At 49.1% G+C, this 7,388-nt stretch overlaps 1 pseudogene; it reads left to right on the top strand.

Moving 5' to 3' along the window:
- Nucleotides 1-2,016, top strand: part of LOC119321615 — a 15,244-nt pseudogene extending 13,228 nt beyond the window's left edge.
- The last annotated feature ends 5,372 nt before the right edge of the window (nucleotides 2,017-7,388 follow it).

The raw sequence follows: 7,388 nt of genomic DNA, 5'->3' as shown, positions 1-7,388 counted from the left end.
CTACCCTAGGGAACTACCATCCAGTGGTGAGGTATCTGCTGCCGTTCAATGCGAAATACCAAAACTTTCTTGCTCGCCGCCCGGGTGACTAGGCTCGGTGACACGTCTCCTTGAGGCATCACGGCAAGGGTGCAGTGAGCTGTCCAGAAAAGGGTTGGCAACATGGATATTTCTTCCCAGATACAAGCATTATGTTGCAATGCTTTTGGCCAAGCGATTGTCCGTGATGTTGCTATTGTTGTAGTGTTATGTTTGAAGAGGTGGTAGAGCAGAATTTGTTCCGGCAGGTGGTGATTACGTCGTGAGGCCAGGGAGGAGGGTGGAGGAGGCCTGACTAGAGCAGGGAGGCCCGTGAACACACATAATTCGACTTGTTCTAATTTTTGCTTGCCTCATAAGAAAAGGTGGCTCCCTAAATGTATAGAGGGCTGCCTGTGCCTTGCACACGTTGGCATAACTAAATCATACTAGGACTCTTCATTCTAATAGAACACTTTCTCCTCTATCAATACAAATTAAAATTACGTAAGAACTGGACTCTTTCTGCTCTATCAATATGAATTACATAAGAACTGGACTCTTTCCAAATTTGCCCCCTCTTTGAACTGGTTCAGTCTCCACTACTCCACCAGAACTGTCGTACCTTCCAGAGCTGGCTGCAGAGGGTGCGGTCAGGCTACGCACATACGTTTTGCTGTACATGACATGTAGGTGGTCATATAAATATATAATGCTGAGTGCTACTGTTTTTTTGTAACTTTATATTCTCTTGTAATACCAGTTAACTTTTTATGTGATGAGTGAAAAGTTGTGTTCGTGTTCTTTTCTACCTTCTGAATTTCTGGACTGCTTTCAGTATCGCTGGAAAAGTCGATCCTTACATGTCATCTCAGCAAAATTGACATGTATACATACTGTTGGAGCTTGATTTATTAATTTTGGTTCATTCTGCTATGTAAAATTGTTGGGTAGCAATAGGGCATGTGCTGGACCGTGAATTGTTTGCCAGAATGGATCAAGGGGCTTGAGAATCTCGTGAAGCTCAATCTAGAATTGACCGGGCTACTAGGAGATAGTGAAACCATGCAAGTCATTGAGAACCTACCAAACCTATCCATTCTTCGTTTGCTGGACCGTGGTATTGAAGAACCTATCAGTATCACTTTCCAGGCTGGCCTTTTCAGAAGCCTCGTGGTATTCTATCTTGTTTGCATGCATGTGAAAATCGAATCACTGGAGTTTGAGCAGACAGCAATGCCGAAACTTGAGGTGTTGAGCCTGCGACTATTTGATTCTGCAACGGGCATTTCTGGGCTGGGATTTCTCCCAAGCATCAGGGAAGTACAGCTCATTGTGGAGTTTTACTCATTTCATATCCAACGCACTGAAGATATAACACATAGAGAAGCACACAATGAAGCAAGGCGCAGGGAATACACAGTCAAGGAGGACATCAGGAAGCAGCTCACCAGCAATAAAAATGGTCCCACTTTGAAGGTGCAACATATGTGTCGTCGGGAACAAGAACAGAAGCAGTTTCTGTTAAATTTTGTGCAAACATAACTTCTGTCTCTTCCAGAAGCATACGAGGACTTTTTATGTGGTTATGCTTCAAACCTTCTTTTTCGACGACAAATGTAGTTGTTCAACCTCAACCTGTGCTTTGCAACTCACAGGGCGCAAGCAAGAGGAAGATGAAGCATTAGAAGGACAGGGACTTCAAGTTGCAGGTGTTGTCGTCTGGGTTATCAATTTCTCTTCTGTTTTCTAAGATGGTTGTTTCCATTTCTTTTAGCCTGTACCATAGCAAGTGTGAATGGTACAGTTTGTAGTGTCTGTTAGATTTAATCTTGATTCAGTTATCTGCATGAGTGTTGTTTCCGTTTTGCATGTAGTTTAGTTGATCGAGTAGCTTGCCGAGCTGTTGTAGGTCGATAGGAGTCTTGGTTCATCAGGTGTGCAGGGTAGGCGAGATGCCAGAGATGGATGGAATCTTTGACATGTCACGCTATTGAAAGTAACATGCTTGATCATCAGGAATTGCTTCTGATTTTTTAAGCCCGATAGAATGTTCAGGGTTATACAGTTAACAACAGATGAATTTTTTGAGCTGTGTTTGCGCAGGAATTTCAACAGTCCATGGAAGCTACCTTGCTTGATTTTCAGTAGTTGTTTCCAACTTCTTGAGTCAGATGGTGTCTGCAAACAGCCAGAAATATTTCATGCTGAAATCATAAGAGTCCACTCAACGCACTCTTTATATCTGGGAAACTTCAAGATTTTTTTGAGCACTTTGCATTTTTCGGTTCCCGCGGTCATGGTGTTTCCGTTGTGTACAACACAACAGAGGATGCCTCCATCCTAGCTATGCTGGTGCTGAAATTTTAACAGCCCAGTCCGGTCATACCTGCAACTCCCAATATTCATGGCAATATCAATTTTTTCGTTTTTTACACAGAATATTACTTTCATGTTTTTTTCCTGGGATTCAATTTTTTTATTAGGGTATAGGCGTATGTTCTGTTCAGTATCACAGCTGGGGAACATCTATTCACAGTTTCACTGAATTTTGATTTTAATCCGTAATGTTAGGGGGAAGCTTTCCCCACCTGAATTCTATTCACTAGCACATATACCCTTGTGTTGCAACCAATAGGAGGGAAAAAAATGACGTTTAAGCACAATGCCCCATAGTGTCGGATTGAATCCGAAGAACATGCTAGTTGTCCTGTTCATCAAACTGTTCAACAACACAACATAGGGACAGTGGCACCTGGTGACATTAGAAAAAATGTACACATTAATTTATACATATGAGTGAAGATTAAAAAAATATACAAATCTCTGCCTTTTGCCCTAGCTCTCTCTCTCCCCCTCACACACTCTCCTGCCCTAAGAGCATCTCCACTCGTTCGGCCCCCCAGCGCATAGGCCAGCTATTCCAGGCGCTCGCTTGTGATTTTCAGGCCCTGGGGCGATCTAGGTCCCAGCCACGCCCCCAGGTGCCGCCCCCAAGGCATCGTAAATTCAAACTTGGTCCATTCCCACTAAACAAAAACACCACAAGTCCGGCGATCAACGCCACAAAAGTCTCGGGCGATCGGCGATCACCTTGCCACAGTTCGGCGATCAATAAAAAGTTCGGCGTGCGAAAGAAAGGACATGTAGGCAATGCATCAAACGGCGGCGTCCTGCCGAAACTTCCTCGACGATCCCATGGCTTGTCGGTGCTGCTGTCCTGCTGAAACATGGCGAACATCTGGACCATCTGCGCCGAGGAACAAGTGTCGGTGACGCGCACACGCGGCGAAAACGAGCGAGAGATCGGCGGCATACCTGACCCTCGATGTTGGCGCCGCTTTTCGGGCGAGCCGCGACCTCCTCGACGATCCCATGCCATTTGTTGCACGCCGTTTGGATGAGTCCCCAATGATTCGCCATGGCCTTCGAGCTGCGCTCCATGTGGACGCCGGCAAAGTACGGGTCGACCAGTTTGCGTTCGTCGAACTCCGACTTGACGCACTCCCAGTACGTGTCGGCGCTCTGGTTCGTGCCGGTGATCGGGTCAAGGCAGATGATCTTCCACGCTTCGGCGAGGCACTCGCCTTCTTTGGACGTCCATTTGACGCGCGGCTCGCCGGTCCTGGCCGCACGTTTCTTCTTTTTCCCTCTCCTCGCCGGGGCAGGCGCCGGCGCCGGCTCTTCCTCCAGCTCCTCCTCGCCGTAGTCGAGCTCGTCGTCCATGTCGCCATTGAGGTCCATTGTCTCTTCTTGGGCATTGAAGCCGGGGGAGACCACGACGGTTGCCGAGCCGGTCGTGATGATGTCGTCCATGTCGGCCTCCGTCGTGTCAGGGTTGCCGAGATGCGACGACGAGCCTTGTGAGAAGAGCCCACCACGACGCAAAGGTGGCGTCAGGGAGGATGCGTACGCCGGTGGGGAGTAGGTGTACAGGGGGTACTGGACGCCCGCGAACGCGGGCGAGGGCGTGCACTGGGCTGGGTGGCCATGTGGAAAGGTGATGTTATGGTTGAACCCGCCGTGCGCGTCGCCGTCGACGTAGCCAGGCGAGGGCGAGCAGGCCCAGGGGGACGCCGAGAATCTAGCCGGCGACCCGACGCTCTGCTGGCTCCAGGCATGCGGACCGTGGCCGCCGGGCGGGTTCATCATCCCCGCACGAGATGCCTCGGCCTGCTCCGCCGCGCGATCCGCCTGCTCGGACAAGGCAGTCGCCGCCGCCAGAGCCGCCCTATCTCGGGCCTTCTTGGCGTTGAGCTTGTTCCGCCGGTCGGTGGTGACAGCCTCCTGGCACTGAACCTCCGCCTTCTAGTCGGCGTTTGACATGCCTGGGGGCTTGGACGGCGGCGCCCTCGGCTTCCTCTGCTTCGGCTGGGCGGCGCGAGGGGCGGCGTACTTCTTCGGCGGCTTGGCGACCGGATGGAGGGAGAGGGAGGAGAATGGCGGGAGAGGGCGGGAGTAGGGGCAGATGGAGGGGAACGGAGAGGGGGAAAGCGGGGTGATGAGCGGGAAAAGGTCTTTGTCTCGCTGACATAGCGGACCCATGCGCCTTTTCGCTTCGGCTGGTGCTCCCAGGCACCCCCCGGGGGCTTGGGTTCGACTCGGATACGCCGGATGTTATCTCGGCCCAAACATGCGATAAACGAGATCCTGGGGGTGCGACTGTGCCGATTTTTCGATGCCAGCGCAAAAAAATGGCCTTGGGGGATGGGGGCTCTGGGGGCGCGGCTGGAGATGCTCTAAATACTACCACTAATGTGTCCAACTTGACCCTTCATATATAACATGGGTTGGGCCTGGCTTCGCGATTCGACCTCTTCGGCTGGGCCGGACCTTCGTTTTCATTAGCGGTAGTAGTAGTTCCCATGACATCGTGCCCCTGTCCTGCGTGCATATCATGTCCAGCCCTCGCAAGGTTCACAGCAGCCCAGCTCCATGGCCTATGCTTGCGTGGTCGTTCTCGTGGCCAACGTCGACATGGAAGCCATTGTTGTGCTCCAACAAAAAAAAAACTGTACTCGTGTATGCATACTACAATCTCATCCTCAGAAGGCAACATCCTCAGCCATCTGGCCAGAGAGTGTGCATGCGCGTCACGCAGTATGCAGAGAACGGGGACGCAGAAGCATCCAGGAGGCGATGAGAAGACAGAGTCATGGCATGTGGGAGGAGCAGGAGCTGTAAATGTGATTTCCTATCTTTTTTCCCATCCAAACCAGGTATTGTATAGACTAATTTTAACAAAAAATGGTTTCCCTAAAAACATCACGTCTAACACTTCATATCCAAACAACCAGGTCTCCTAGTCAGAGCGACGCTAGCAGCTCACGCGGTCGCCCCCGCCCTTTGTTCGCTTGGTTGACCTGCTGACTGGTTCGACATCGATAGCTGACCAGGTGAACATTAACTTTCTCTAAAAAAATCACAGAAATAAAGAAAAAAGCAGAAATTTGGAAAAAAAAGTTAACGGAATTAGAAATAAGTTCAGGCATGCGTAAAAAATAATTTGAAAAAGGTTCACGAATTTGTAAATATCTTCGGAATCCTTCAAAAGTTTAGAAATTTGAAAAAAGTTCACAAATATGAAAATTTTGCGGATATAAAAAAAGTTCAAGAATTTTAATTTGTTTTTGTGAATTTATAGAAAGGTTGTGACTTTATAAAAGTTCAGGAGTTTGAAAAGAGCTCAGAATTTAAAATGTTCAAGTGTTTGAAAAGAGTTCACTAATAGTTTTTTCAAAAGGAAAAAGTAAAATAAAAAACAAAAAGGGAAAACGAAGAATGAAAAATACGAGTAAAAATCCAAAAAAGTGTAAACAATAAAAAAACTTGTAGAAAAAGATAGAAAAATAAAGAAAAAAAAATCAAGCCAGAAGATCCATCTTCCCAAAACTAGCCTAGAAGCTTCTAAAAGCTTCCTAAAAACAAGATAGAACTCCCGCTGGAATACGCTTAAATGGGATGGCCCATTGAAAGAGGCATGACCAGGAAACAATGCGACTTAGATCGATTCGCTTTTCTTTCTTCCGCTCGAAGAAAAAGGCGACCTTGCCACCAGGAGTCTCCCATGTGACCGCCCTCCAGCGCTCCCCTCTGCCGGCGGCCTCGGTCGTTGGTGGTAAGAGGGGTCGCGAGATTAGCGTGTGTGGATTGGTTTTCACTCTCGTAGTTTAGATTTTTAGGTAGTTCATCGTCTTGCCTTCGGTGGCGGCAATGATGGTGCTGAATAAAGTTTCTTCAGACCCTACTCCGATGAGGCGATCGGTCCTATGGCTAGGGATGTATTTGGAAATTAGTCTGTTACAAGCAAGGATGGCGTGGCGGCCACGGCATCCTTGTGGTGGACATGTGTCCTCGGGCTCCGCCGTTGCAACGGCGTTTGCTCCAGCGTGACACGGAGCTTGGGAGGTAGTACGGGAGCGGATTCAGATTGTGGTCTGCATCGGCGGCATCTGGAAGATGGTGCACTACTAGAGAAAACCTTATACACAGAATATTACCAGCAGCGCAGTTTGAAAACAAGCGCTACTGCTACTTGGCAGAGCGCGCCGCAAAAGACCACGCTGCTAATACCCAAGTAGCAGTAGCGCGCTAGGAGAAAAGAGCGCTACTACTATAATTACGTTGCCCCCAGACTATGTATTGTAGTAGTGCCCTTTCCGTAGAAGCGCTACTGCTAACGTACTTAGCAGTAGCGCTTTTCTCCAACACTCGCTACTGCTAACGTATCATCCCCGTTAGCAGTAGCGCTTTTCTCCAACACTCGCTACTGCTAACGTATCATCCCCGTTAGCAGTATCCCCTCTCACACCTAAGATTAGTCCCATACTGCTAAGTGAACAGGGTGTTTACCACCTTAAATACGTTACTTCTCAAACCATCACAAGCACTTGGTCATCATTGAACTCTATTTGTATGATCTGTGGCCACTTAAACCGGGGAAGATTCCTATTGACAATTCAGATTTTACACAAAAAGATCATCGATGAGCAATGTATTTTTTATGTTTAATTTTACATGCATAGCCTTAGCAGTAGCGCATTTTGGTGGAAGGCGCTACTGCTACAGGCATAGGATTAGCGCCTTTGCGTGGAGGGCGCTACTACTATGGCATTTAGCAGTAGCGCTTTTCCCTAAAGAGCGCTACTATTAAGGCAACGCGGTTGTTCGCTGCCCGGCCGCCCGCCCCTCACTCTCCCCTCTCCACTCCCTCCCCCATCCCCTCCTTCACCCCATCGTCCGCCGCTGCCGCATTGCCGCCAGCTGCTGCCGCCGTCGCCCCCCCTCCTACATCCCCTCCCTACTCCATCCCGCCATCGTTGCCCCCTCCGTCCCTAGTTCCCTCCTCCATCCCCTCCCTCCTCCATCCC

Source organism: Triticum dicoccoides, chromosome 6B (assembly GCF_002162155.2).
Source record: "Triticum dicoccoides isolate Atlit2015 ecotype Zavitan chromosome 6B, WEW_v2.0, whole genome shotgun sequence".
NCBI classification, from domain to species: domain Eukaryota; kingdom Viridiplantae; phylum Streptophyta; class Magnoliopsida; order Poales; family Poaceae; genus Triticum; species Triticum dicoccoides.
The sequence above is the reverse complement of the archived record's forward strand: the minus strand, read 5'-3'. Positions and strand labels throughout refer to the sequence as shown.